The sequence below is a fragment of the Sinocyclocheilus rhinocerous genome, unplaced genomic scaffold (assembly GCF_001515625.1).
Source record: "Sinocyclocheilus rhinocerous isolate Xijiao unplaced genomic scaffold, SAMN03320098_v1.1 scaffold235, whole genome shotgun sequence".
Classification (NCBI taxonomy): Eukaryota; Metazoa; Chordata; class Actinopteri; order Cypriniformes; family Cyprinidae; genus Sinocyclocheilus; species Sinocyclocheilus rhinocerous.
The window spans coordinates 40,148-55,190 of NW_015646367.1; the positions used below are offsets into that span (position 1 = coordinate 40,148).

General features: G+C 41.2%; 1 pseudogene; it reads right to left on the reverse strand.

The window, feature by feature from the left end:
* Positions 1-285: 285 nt before the first annotated feature.
* Positions 286-15,043, reverse strand: part of LOC107707620 (EF-hand domain-containing family member B-like) — a 16,751-nt pseudogene continuing 1,993 nt past the window's right edge.

A 15,043-nucleotide genomic window follows, 5' to 3' on the forward strand; every position in this document is an offset into this window, starting at 1 on the left:
TTCTGTGGAAAACTCTTTTATGGCATGTCATTGTTTATGCATTCATGGCTTTACAGGGAGTCATCGAATTATCGTTGACAGAAATTCATTAAATCATTTAGAAATATGGCTGTGGGATTATTATAATTTTTGCAGGCAGTAATGGATTGTTCTGTTCGACTTGCGTGGGTGTTTTGTCACATGTGTGCAAACAAGTCATAATATGATTAACAGTGAATATCATACCTCCTGTTTCAATTGAAATAAATATGTTAATACCATATTAGGCAATTAATCATGCTGGCTTCAACTACAAGTGAACTGAACAAAAGAAAATATAAGCATTAATGTGCTTTACAAAGCTATTTTGCACTCCTCTAGGCTTTTATCATGGATTAGGGACTCTGCTGTTATTATTAATTTCTTTATTGTACTAAACATTAACTCATATTTCTGATGGGTTATATTGATGTTGCCAAATTAGGCAGATGAATTCATCTCTACTCTTGTGCGTTTAAAAGTCAACATGAAATGCAGCTCAAAACCCATTTAACTTCTGTAATCTGACATATTTTCAAGTGACAGGATAGGCAAAATGTTGGGCAGGACTTCATTTTAACTATAGAATATGGATTGGATTGTGAAAAGGAGCAGGATGTGTATTAATATGTTCAATGTGTCAAACAAAAGAGATTGAGATTCACTAGTCCAAGAGATGTAATAATTGACCTGATAACCAGCAAAGGAATAGGTGTATACTAATATCCAGGCAGCAAATAATATTATTATTCATAACAGATTACAACACTTGCCCAAACTACATTGGGTAAAGCACACACACACACACACAGACTCCCACTTATCATCAGTGTGTGATAAAGTCCTTTGGGAGAAAACGGTAATTGACAGAAATCTCCATCTCTCTCAAACTCTAAATGCAGCATACGTAAACTCAAGTAAACTCAATAATGCTATCCTGGGAGGCAAAAATGCATTACTAAGCTGAGCTATTATTACGCTACGTTGAGGGCACTTCTTATTGCAGTCAGGCCCGTTGCAGCACTTTGCTTCATTTGGCAAGAGACTATATTAAACAAATAACATGGCCGAAATTACCGCTGACCCAATAATGGATCTGAACTAATAAAATACTGCAGTTGCAGAAGTCATGAGGGTCTGAACCCACTTCACGCTGTAGTAATGATTACTAGTTTAGTGTGTCCACACCGATTATTGTACAAATGAAACAAACCTTTCCAGAGGCAATTTCTGCATTTATCATATTACCGAATTATTCCCATGAAAGGCACCTAGAGCTTTACCTCACCTGCTTTTACTTGTCATTTTTTGATGTTACTTTCTCCTAAATGATCTGAATGAAGGCAAACTTTGAATTATGGAGTCACCAGGGTTTTTATAGTTAACTAAAACTTAAACTAAAACCATTTTTAAAAAAGTTTAAAAACTTGAACTAAATAATAATAAATTATTAATACAATTGTTCATAAAGTTAATAAAGATATAGACAAATAAAAATGTCACAAACGCAAAAAATTATTAACTGTTTAATTAAATGTAAGTGAAAAGAGAAAATATAAAAATAAAAAGTAATTCCAAAGATAAATAAAAACTATAATGGAAATTATACTAAAATAACACTGGGTGTCACCAAGCATTGCTTGCAAGTTGAAACTAATTTCTTAAGGAACACACTTTTTAATGCAAGTCTTTATTTAACGGTGGATTATAAATAAAATAAAATAAAAATACTCAAATGTTGTGTTTAATTTGCCCGTAGTTCACCAAGCACATTTCGAAAGCTTTCCACACATACGTCACCATGAACGTCATCCAAAACTCACCTCATCTTTAGTGCGAGGACTAAAAAACTCTTTTTCATGGACTCCGTAGAGGGAATGCAGAGTGGGGTGCAGCAGATTATGTGCTGTTGCTTCGTCTCCGTAGTTTGTCATGTCGCTGACACGTTTGATACGAGGAGCAGGTAGATCGGCCCGTACAGTTGGTACTCCGTATGTGTGATCATCTATGAAAGAGAAGCAATCAGAAGAAACTTATAAAATAGTACTTTAAGTTTCATTTTCTAGTTGTGTAATTTTAACCCTGCAAAGCCTGACATATGAAATAATATATATATATTTTTTTTTTAAATGGAACGGTATATTGAACCTTTAAATAAAATATACTGTATATAGTTTGCATGTGAGTATTTTGTTGAGTATTATATTTCATATTTTATCATATAGTATGATGTAGGGGGAAAAACACAGCTCAGTTTTAGTCAAAGGCTCGGAGAAAAATATGCAGTTTGGAGCAGATGCTGATATTTCTATGACCAAAAAGTAAGATGAAATTCTGATGCTTGTAATGTAAATCAATGAGATCTTTATAACAGTAAAGCAGACTATAGATGAAATTATTTAAATATTGGTTGTCACTCTATGTCTCATAATAATACACCATAGTAAGTAATTGATACCTAAATGCTTAGTTTTATGATCAAAGCTGATGAATAAGAGATGAACAAAAACATTCCTCAAAAGCCTGATGATATTTTTAAAAAAATTATGTAATTATGTCTGGATAATCAAGTCAAATCAAATGAAGTCCAGCTAAGTTGCTTCAGTCCATTAAGTGTTCATCTTGAAATGTAAAAGTTATTCTTACGTTTACCTTATAAAAATCAGATCAGATTTCACAGCAAAAAGACATTTGAACCACAAGCTAAAAGTAGATGTTTGTACAGTTGTACTAAAATATAAACTATATTAATCAGACAACAGAAGTCATGTTGCAGATTGTGTGCAACAGGTTTATCAGCAAAGTTTTCAGCATATTTATAATTTAGAGGCCGTAGAAATTTCAAATATGCTACAGTAGACTTTACAGTAGACCTGTTAAGCAACACCTTAAAAAAAATGGAGGCTGTTTTTGTGTAACTTGAATACTTGGGCAGTTTAAGGAGATTCAAAGGTTTTGTGTGAGACTCACCGGCTGGGAAAAGTCCACCTACGACAGCATTGATGAGAGAAGACGAGGTGAAGAAGTTGTTCTGCACAGTTCTGGGCCTAGACAGGGTTTTTGGAGTCTTCCTGGCGCTCCCCACCTCAACCGGTTCCAGATCTTCAGGTCTAATCAAAGGCTTCACGGCGCTGGATTCCTGGAGGTCTGTGCGCTGCATGTTAGCTGGGGCTGTCCAAGCCTTCCGCTCTACAAGATAAGAGATCAATTTTAAATATTTCAAGCCTTGAACCAAACCAATTATGCTCAAAACATTGATTTGAAGCAGAACAGTATTTGAAAAAAAAACATAAAATGCCAAAAGACTTTATACTGGAATTTTTATGAGGTTTTGGTAGATCTGTCATGAGACTTAATAGAGACTTTGTGAGCAAGTACATTTAATTCACCTCCTGTGAGAATTTTCTGCTACACCCGGTTGATTGGCAGTTTGTCTTTCCAATTAAGAAAATTGGAAAATTCCATGAAGCTGATCAGTCCGTCTTTATCAACATCACAGTAATCCATGAGATCATCAAGCACTGGGTCACTGATGATCATGTTAAACTGGTGGCAGACTTCCTTCAGATCCTCCTTATCGATTTTCCCTTGACCCTTCTGTAACACAAGACAATTACAACAGGTAATCGGCAAAACTGGCTTGCAAAATGAAAAATCAATTCTAGATTTTTATTTTTTTTTGCTTTGATGACTTTTCAGCATAATTTTCTTTAGAAATTAATGGTTAACTATGGTGAAACTCTGATAGCTTGCAATATAAATTAATGATAACATTTCTCACTACTCAACCAATTCTCACTATTAACTACCATGCATATTACTAGCATACTGGCTGTTTATTAGTACTTATAAAGTACTTAATCCTACCCCATACCTAAACTTAACAACTACCTTTCTAACTATGAATAATTAGTTAATAATGAGAATTGGAAAAAGTGTGACCAAATCAATGAGATCTTTATAACAGTATAGCAGACTTGTTTGCATGAAATGATAAAAATATTAGTTGTCACCCTATATCTCTTAATAATGCTGCATTGATATTTAAAAGCTCAGTTTTCTGATCAAAGCTCTGTAGTTTCAAAAACTATAATGCAATGCAATACAATAATGATTAAGAAACAAATTAATGTTCTTCAAAAGCCTAATGATCAAATTTAAAGGGGTCATATGTTGTTGCTAAAAAGAACATTATTTGGTGTATTTGGTGTAATGAAATGTGTTTATGCAGTTTAAGGTCTTTCACAACGAAACACAGCGTCACACAGCGGGCTAGAGTGAGCGGCGGCCTAGAGTGAGGAACGGCCGGCGTGCTGAGTGAGCGACGGCAGGTGGGCTTGAGAACGGCGCGGCCGGCAGGCCCTCAACCACCACCAGTGTGCAGCATCCACCTTGGATGATGCAACGGCAGCCATATTGCACCAGAACACCCACCACACACCAGCTTATTGGTGGAGAGGAGACAGAGTGATGAAGCCAATCACATTTTAACATGAAAAAATTATGTATGGATAATCAAGTTAAAGGCAGAGTAAGTGATTTCTGGTAGCCAATGTTGATATTTGAAATCCCCAAAACAAACACGCCCCTACCCCAAAAGGGTCTTGCCCCTATTTTGATAGCTCCGCCCGACATATACGTCCGATCACGAGTAGACACGCCCCTTATTGCTGATTGGCTACAAGTTTGTTTTGCTATTCGGCCCGAATCAGTTTTCTAAAGTGTTTTTGAAAAATCACATACACTGCCTTTAACCTGTAAGTTGCTTCAGTCCAATAAATGTTCATCTTGAAATATTACTAACAATATAAAAGTTATTCTTATGTTTACTTTATAAAAAATAGTAAAAATTTCACAGAAAAATTACATGTGAAGGTGGACATTTGTACAATTATACTAAAAGGCCTTTTACTTGCTAAAAAAGCACAAGACAGACCATCAAAGAAATGTGGTAGGCCTAATTGGTAAAACTGGCAATGAGCAGTTTAAGCAATTATGCAATGAGAACAGCCGCTGACCTTGTCGTAGTATTTGAATGCTTCCAGTAATGAGCTGAAGTTTTGGTAGTTGGACTTTTTGATTGAGGTGCTGGCGAATGGCACTGACCACGGCTCGCTGTCTGTCTTTACCTTTCAGGTACTCGCCAGGTGGAGTTTGATGGAGCAGGTCACCCACACCTGAGGAGAAACAGGAAAAACTACAAGTGGATGAATCTCTCAAAACCAGTCAAGAACATACCCCAAAAATATGCTTAACTGTCTTGAAAATGGGCTTCATTTTCTTTATTTAAAATGCAATGAATGTTTTTGAGTTTTGATTATAGGAAAGTCCAAGTTAAAATTTCCCAACAATGTTTTTCACACCAACCAAGAGTAAACCATAAACTCTCTACGATACTGGCTGCTAATTTATTTCTGACATATCAAACTCAGAATGTGACAGACGATTTAAATTACCAAAGCTGTCAGGTTTCATCAAGACTCCAAATGTGTGATCACTGGGAATGTTTAATGTCTCTGCAATTCTATAAACTAATGCACAGACAGAAAAGATGATTTACACAGTGGCAGAAACTGAAAATATCATTAGTATTTAACAAAAATGCTCAACCATGACTTACGGATCATGAACTTTGCCTGTTTGCGGCTGAGTCTTCTCTCTGAAGTAGTCGCAGCGTTTGGAAACTAATTTTGCGCTGTTGTGCCTGAAGACATGAAGATTAATTAATTGTTCATTTCTGATAATGTTGTCATTCACATTGCTATATTAGTTGTCATTAGGGGCTTATTTAGAAAATTTGAAAAAATATGGATTGTCATTATAAACGGAATACTGAAGATTGCAGACATTCAAAATAGCTGTCAAAATAGTAAAAATGACAACACTGTTACCTTTCTGGAGGCATAATGTTAGCCCAAAATACATTAATTTAGCTACAAATGACAGCAATTAATCTCTCATTTTCTCGATCCTTGTGCTGAGATTGAGAGTGGGGTGAATGACCCAATACTCCCCTACAGATGGTGCTATGTGTGTATGTATTAGGGCTGAGCAAGTTAACGCGTTATCATCATGTTAACACACTAATTAACTGCCGTCAAGGCCCTGCCGTCTGACCACTCACATCGCGGACAAGGCGTACGCCGCCTCAGGGGAAGCAATCTCAGCACTTCACACAATGGCAGTGCTCCACGTTTTTCAGGCACAGCTCCTGAAATTCCTGGACGAGGGTGGAGTGGATCACGAGGCCTTTAAGGATCTTCGCGCGTCGACGGATTTCGCATTAAAGGCCACGAAGAAGACAGCCCAGGCGATCGGACAAAGCATGGGCTACATGGTGGTGCTCCACCGTCATCTGTGGTTGACGCTCACAGAGCTGAAAGACGCGGACAGGAAGGCGCTGCTCAACGCTCCTTTGTCTCCCTCCAGCCTCTTTGGAGACGCTGTGGAGGCTATCGCGGAGCGCTTCTCTGAAGCACAAAAATGCTCCGAAGCAATGAGCCACTTCCTGCTGCGCCGGGCTGCAGCACGGAAGTAGATCTTTGTCCGCTTCCAACCGGCCATCGAAGCGGGCTCCTTCTGCTTCATAGGCGCCAGATCCGGAGCCTGCTGCTCACACCAAAACTCCGTGGCAGAGGGCACCGAAGGCACGACACGGCTTCAAGAAAGGAAACCGCCCCAGGGGCGCTCCTTCGTCGGAGCAAAAGCCTCGTTGCTGACGGGAGAGTATGGAGAAGTTTGCAGAGTGGCGGGCCCGCCGCGAAGCATCTGAAACGTTCTCACGGGGTCCCCGTAGCGGTTGCAGGTGACTGCGAGAATGTTTATATTGTGACTGTTCAGAATGCAATAAAGTCTGTTACACCCTCACAAAAAGAGCCTTTTTCTTCTCCTCCAGTGATTGCTGCTTCTCACACTCTGCGCCGTCCAGGGAGCCGGTAATAAAGTTGGGTTCGCAGATCCCCCGGGTAACCGACGATGCTCACGGCCATGTATTAAGTGTTGGACCTCCGCCGCCATGGCTCGCTCTCGACACTTCGCACATACACACGTCTGTGTCACTCACACATTCAGGGGAGGGCTCGCGCTTCCCGTTAATAGGCAATGCGCGACCTACGCTACCTTACAGCGCTCCCATTCGTCCAGTGAGTTTTCTGAGCGCATCCCCAGCATACAGCGTTGTTGCTCAGAATACATAGGGTGAGGCGCTCCGTCCATTGTGCCCTTTTGCGAACGCATGGCGGTCCATCCCCGGCATTTCGGATTGGGTGCGGAACGTTATAGAGAAAGGCTACACGCTTCAGTTTCGGCGCAGACCACCTTGGTTCAATGGCGTGGTCATGTCGACAGTAGCAGCACGCAACGAGTTGGTGCGGAGGCAAGAGGTTCTCAACCTCCTCACGAAACGCGCGATAGAAGTCGTCTCGCCGAGCGAGAGAGAAAGCGGGTTCTAAAGCCGCTACTTTGTCGTTCCAAAGAAATGTGGCAGTCTCCGTCTGATCCTAGACCTGAGACCCATCAACCATGCATTATACAAACGCGCTTTCAAAATGACAACGCTGAAACAGATCCTTGCGTAGATTCGGCCCAAAGATTGGTTTATTTCAGTGGACCTGAAGAACGCATATTTTCATATCCAAATCGCCCCTCGACACAGGTGCTTTCTGAGATTTGCATTCGAAGGCACAGCATATCAGTTCAAGGTTATGCCGTTCGGGCTAGCGCTGGCACCGCGCACGTTTACGAAATGTGTGGATGCGGCGCTTTCCCCTCTGAGAGCGAGCGGAATATGCATCTTGAATTATTTGGATGATTGGCTGGTTTTGGCCCATTTGGAGGATGTGCTCAACAGCCACAAACATGCTTCTGTTACTTCATCTGGAGAGTTTAGGTCTCTGCATGAACATACAAAAGAGCGTGTTATGCCCCAGCCAGTCAATCACGTATCTGGGGGTGCAATTGGACTCGGTCTCGATGAGGGCGCATCTTGGTCAGGAGCGCATATGAGATTTAATGTCTGTTCTGAATGCTTTCAGTCTGGGATGTTCCGTGGCACTGAAGGAATATCAAAGGCTCTTGGGACGGATGGTGGCGGCCGTGTCGGTGTGTCACCTCGGTCTGCTCTATATGCGCTCCATCCAGATATGGCTGAAAACACAGGTACCGAGAAGGGCTTGGAAAACGGGCTGTGCCCACGTTGTGGTCACTCGAAGGTGCTTCAACGCGCTGAAACCATGGCGAGACCCCGACCTGTACCAACGTCGCGCCCAGCTGGGTCTGGTCACGATGGACGTGTCGACGACGGGCTGGGGAGCTCATTGCGATGGCGTACCCGCATCGGGCTACTGGACGGAGTCGGAGAAAAAGTGGCACATAAATCTCCTCAAATGGAGAGCAGTCTTTTTGGCTCTTTGGAGTTTCATCACACAAGTCCGGGAGCATCACGTGTTGATTCGCACGGACAACATGTCGGTGGTATCGTACATAAACCGCCAGGGCGGGATACACTCGAGAGCCCTTTACGAACAGGCAGCACGCCTTTTACTGTGGGCCGATCACCATCTGCTCTCCATTTGGGCAGCGCATGTCCCGAGCTGCCTTAACAGCGGCGCGGATAAGCTATCGAGGGAGGGGATTCCTCATGGAGAATGGAGACTGAACCCCGGGACAGTGAGACTGATCTGGGAATGGTTCGGGAAGGCGGAGTTATTCGTGACAGAGGAGAACACACATTGCCCTCTGTTCATCTCTCTGTCACGCTCTGGGCGGAGACGCACTCACGATGCCGTGGTCAAAGTCCCACCTGTATGTGTTTCCCCCGTTGAAGATTTTGTCACAGGTGCTGCACAAAATCAGAGAGGAGAGAGTGTCTGTCTTATTAATCGCTCCGTATGGCCGAACAGGCCTTGGTTTCCCAATCTGCTGGAGATATTAACGGCTCCCCCGTAGCTGATTTCACTGAGACGGGACCTCCTATCTCAGATGGGCAGCTTGATATGGCACCCCAACCCCGAATGGTGGAAACTTCATATGTGGATGGTGTGCGGGAACCGGTAAACTCGGACTCATTGTCTCGCCGCGTGATGGACACGATTATGGAGGCACGAGCCACTTCTACGAGACGCCTGTATGCTCTTAAATGGGCAGTGTTTGTGAAATGGTGTGAATCGAATGGTAGTGACCCAGAGAGCTGTCCCGTGTCTGACATTCTGGATTTTTTGCAACATTCTGGCTCTGGCTCTGGTGCTGGGTTCGCTGGCTCTTCCGCCCTTTGAGCCGCTTCTGTCTGTCTGATTGAGAGAGCTATCGCTTAAAACTGCACTGTTGCTCACCCTTGCTTCGGTCAAGCGCGTTGGGGATTTACAAGCGTTATCTGTAAATGCTGACTGCATGCAGTTTGGACCAGGTGATTGTAACGTTACACTCAAGCCAAGATTGGGCTACGTGTCTAAATCGCTCTCGACACCATTCAGAGCGCAAGTGGTGGCACTTTCTGCTTTCACTCCAGAGTCAGTGACCTCATCGGATGCCGCCCCTCATCAGGTGCTATGTCCGGTGCGGGCGCTGCCAGTTTACGTCGACCGCACGGCTCAGTTTCGGCAATCTGAGCAGCTGTGTGTGTGCTTTGGAGGCAGCACCAAGGGGCAGCTGGTCTCCTAACAACGACTATCACATTGGGTGGTAGATGCGATTGCCTTGGCCTATTCTAGCCGGGGTATGGAATGTCCTATTGGTGTCAGAGCCCATTCGACGAGGGCAATTGCCTCCTCATGGGCGTGGACTAAGGGCGTTTCTATCAAAGACATTTGTATGGTGGCTGGATGGTCTTCACAGAATACCTTCGCCAGATTCTACAATTTGGATGTGTGGTCCTTAGCCTCACAGGTCCTGTCGGTGAGTACGACCCATGATTCTACCTGCAACTGCTAGTCGCTGACTATGCAGGTGGTTTCGACTAGGTCGTATAGGTAGAAATCGGGGGCGGGGCCATCGCCGTACCCAGACTGCGGTGCTCCCCTTCGTACCAGCGGAGCGAGCCTTGTGATATTCAGTGTTATCGTGTCTGCGCCGTCACACTGTGTTACGGCATAGGATGGGAGGGACACAAGCCAGTGGTCCGTCTTTGTCCTTGCTATGTGCACTGGTTTGCCTATGACTTTGTGTGGTTGGTACTGGCGCTGGCTGCGGCCGCTCGCTAAGTGTGTATACTATTATTATTGCGCCCGGCCTCACCGCTCACATGCTACGTTGCACTGTTATATTACATACTTATATATACATGCATTTTGAGGTGACTGACAACGTCCTAGACTTTAAGGCGACGGCGCAGCGTCTCTCTCAACAAGAAGACCTGCTTCCGGACATGGATTCTGAATAACCTGACTGGATCCCTGAGCGGGAATATACATCCAATCTCCTTGGAGCATGTCGTAAGGTCGTCTATGATTGGTTGGGGATTATTCTATGTGCTTTGCAAGAACTGTTCATGTTTGCTCCGCCGAGGCGGAGCTTTTTTCTTCACTGTTCCCACAGCGTTGTTCTATACAGTGCCCAAAAGCGTCAGCTTCTGACGCCATGTTGAGAGACCGTTCTCGAGAGGGAACGTCTCCGGTTACTGTCGTAACCTCGGTTCCCTGAGAGATGGGAACGAGACATGGCGTAGGCTGCCGTGTTCACTGCTCAGGTCTGCTGTGCTGTTGATTCAGTCTCAGATTCTGAGACGTTCCCTCTCGAGATGGCTGGCTGGCATTGGCCAGTGAGAGTTGCAACTTCACTGGCGTTGTGCAATAAGATTTCATATATATATATATATATATATACAGTCATGGCCAAAAATATCGGCACCCTTGGTAAATATGATCAAGAAGAATATTGTCTGGGATGTGCTGCTTAATGTTAAGGAGTTTGTCTCTGGTAAAACTTATAGAAGAAGAATGACAAAACACAGAACAAACAAACAAAAACAATAGAAGAATCGCGGAGCTCAGCATCCTGGCTGCCATTTGCGGCGCCATCGTGTGTGTCCCACAACATTAATAGGCCCACAACATTAAAAATACAGCGGTATATTTCATTGTACACATGGGGTACTTTTTATCCGTGTTCACCAAACCCATCTTGAGTAAGGTTTTATGACCCCTTTTTAAGGTTTTATAGTTGAGTCTATAAATAGTTTATAGACTCAACTATTTTCTGCAATTCTCCAGCTGTGGTCCTTGGAGAGTCTTTAGCCACTCAAACTCTCCTTCTCACCGTGCATTAGGACGATATAGACACACGTCCTCTTCCAGGCAGTTTCGTAACATTTTCTGTTGATTGGAAATTCTTAATTATTGCCCTGATGGTGGAAATGGGAATTTTCACTGCTCTAGCTCTTTTCTTAAAGTCACTTTCTAATTTGTGAAGCTCAATTATCGTTTGCTGCACATCAGAAATATATTCCTTGGTTTTTCTCATTGTGATGGATGATTAAGGGAATTTGGGCTTTGTTTTCCCTCCTATTTATATTCCAGTGAAACAGGAAGCCATGGCATCATATTTACCAAGGTTGCCGATACTTTTGGCCATGACTATATGTATGTATGTATATATATATATATATATATATATATATACATACACACACACATATATTATATAGATATATAACACAGATTTCTCTTCTGCTCACCAAGGCTGCATTATTTGATCAAATTACAAAAAAAAAATGACTGAATTTAAAAAAAAAATTCTATTTGAATATATTATAAAATGTAATTTATTCCTGTGATGCAAAGCTGAATTTTCACCATCATTACTTCGGTCTTTACTGTCATGTGATCCTTTAGAAATCATTCCAAAATGCTCATTTGCTGTGCAGTAATTATTAATGCTCAATTATTAATAATGGTTCTTATTATCAATGTTGAAAACATTGTTTGCTGCTTAATATCTTTGTTAAAAAAATAGTGATAATTTTTTCAGGATTTTGGATTATTAGAAAGTTCACTCAATTAGCATTTATTTGAAATATATATATTTTTTACATTATAAACTGTATTTACTGTCACTTTTGATCAATTTAATGCACCCTTGCTGAATAAATTAAAAACAAAATCTGAAATCATTTTAAATAGCAGTGTAACACGGTTTTCACAAAATATTAAGCAGAAAAAAAATTCAGCATAAAAATAAATGTAGCAGAAAATTAATGTTTCTTGAACACAAAATCAGCATATTAGAATGATTTCTGAATGATTTTTTGATTGTGTATGTATATATATACACACACAATAATATAAAATTATCAAATTTTTTTTTTTCAAAAATATTTACATTTAACAATATAAACATTTACATTTAATCTGAAAATAGAAATAATATGAAATCACCTTAAATAAATGCTAATAAATCACTGTATGTTCAGATCTTCAGCTATAAGCAAAACGTACAGTAAGTTAAGGTGCATGTGTGTGTATGCGTTTACATTAGTGAGTCAAAGGGCCACCGCAGAGATCTGGAGATGGTTCTCCCATCATTGTAATGAGGCGTTGGAACACCAAACCTACTATCTCTCCTATAGTGATTGCAATTGTACTTTCCGTCCACACGCTCTCCTGCAACAACAAAGAGACAAATGCAGCCAAAAGCTGTCCATCTGCGTTTTCTGAAATGATGCCAAAATAAGCACAAGAGAAAAAGACAACAACAACAAAAATGCAAAGTTTAAGCAAAGACTAAGACCTCTAAATGGGCTGCAATCTGACTGACCTACAAAATAGGATCCGTGTGAGCGAATGTAGAGCTGATGTCCCTCATCCGCTTCCTTCTTGGGTGGATTGATGACCTCACCGCCGTTAGATACTGCATTTAAAAGAATTCACAGATTTGCTGTTTCTTTTGATTATTGAGTCTATACATGACTATGCTGGTGAGGTTTCACTATTACTCTTAAACTGGAGCGTTGTAACACCAAAAGTGGATTTCTCAGCATCGAGCCAGCTTGGTAAACCAGAGCCTTGAACTCCTGACCTCCCAAGAGGAGCTTTCTGATAGTTGGCATAATTGAATTCATGAAAATGATGCAGCCTCTCTTGGAAGTGTGTTTTTGGTGCAGGATTGATCACTGATCCAGCCTGAAAATGCATTCATGCAGTGTACAAACAACACATTTTTCCCATCTATTACATTTTCAACAAAGTCTAAAGTTGCCAATGTGCTTTTAACTGAAAAAAGAGAAAAAAATCTCATGAATAATTTTTCAAGTCTAAAAAAGACTTGGTTTTCTCTAAACATTTTGTATTTTGATTTTAAGTGAAATACTGGTTTTGTGTGAATCACCCACAAGTTAAAACAGTTTAAACATGAAGCAATAAGAACGAATATGATCACTAAAACAATTTTGACATGATGACTGTCTTACATTAATGGATGATTTAGTGTTCACACCATGGACTAGTGTGCTGGCAATATCAGGATCGTTTGCTTTTCCATGGTAGACACGAACTGTCCCAACGGGCGGCTGAGCAGAATTGACAAACTTTCTCACCACAGGTGGAGTTACTAAAAAAATAAACAAATATTTTATACAATGTTAGTCAAAGGTTTGGTTTGGTTTTTCAAAGGTTTTATATACACACATACACAGAATGGTTTGGTACATCAATTTACTGATATATATAGATAGATTCTCTATGGGGTTCAGGTCTGGTGAGTTTGCTGGCCAGTCAAGCACACCAACACCATGGTCATTTAACCAACTTTTGGTGCTTTTGGCAGTGTGGGCAGGTGCCAAATCCTGTTGGAAAATGAAATCAGTCACTTCAAAAAGCTGGTCAGCAGAAGAAAGCATGAAGTGCTCCAAAATTTCTAGGTAAACGGGTGCAGTGACGTTGGTCTTCAAAAAACACAATGGGCCCACACCAGCAGATGACGTTGCACCCCAAATCATCACAGACTGGAAACTTAACACTGGACTTCAAGCAACGTGGGCTATGAGCTTCTCCACCCTTCCTCCAAACTCTAGGACCTTGGTTTCCAAATGAAATACAAAACTTGCTCTCATCTGAAAAGAGGACTTTGGACCACTGGGCAACAGTACAGTTCTTCTTCTCCTTAGCCCAGGTAAGACGCCTCTGACGTTGTCCGTGGTTCAGGAGTGGCTTAACAAGAGGAATACAACAACTGTAGCCAAATTCCTTGACATTGCAAGTGTTTTGAGTTGATTAGCTGATTGGCATGTCACCATATTCAAGTTTGTTGGGATGGTGAATTAGTGGGTTTTTGTTGGATGTGAGACAGGGTCATCACGGTTGGAGGAGCCAGGGACTTGGGCTGCTTCGGTCTGTGTGCATTGAATTTGTTTGGTACACGAGTTTCACGGTTTGAGTTGAATTGCTGAAGTGGATGGGCTTTTCCAGGACATTCTAGTTTGTTGAGATGCACCTGTATATGTATGTACAGTGGTGTGAAAAAGTTTTTGCCCCCGTCCTGTTTTTTTTAATTGTTTGCATATTTGTCACACTTAAAAGATTCAGATCATCAAACAAATTTTAATATTACACAAAGATAACCTGAGTAAATATAAACTGCAGTTTTGAAATTATGATTTCATTTATTAAGGGAAAAAAGCTGTCCAAACCTGCCTGGCACTACGTGAAAAAGTAATTGCCCCCTAAATCTAATAACTGGTTGTGCCACCCTTTGCAGCAACAACTGCAATCAAGCGTTTGCGATAAATGGCAATGAGTCTTTCACAGGAATTTTGGCCCACTCTTTAAAATAATGGTTTCTATTTTAATCTCCTTTAAAATATAGTTTATTTCTGTGATGCATCATGCAAAGCTGAATTTCCATCAGCCATTACTCCAGTGTAAAGCGTCACTTGATTCTTCAGAAATCATTCCAATATGCTGAAATAAATTATATTTTAAAGTATATTAAAATAGAAACCATTATTTTATATTGTAATAACATTTTGCAAGATAACTTTTTTTTTGTTGGTATTTTTGATCAAATAAATGCAGCCTTGATGAGAATAAGAGACTTC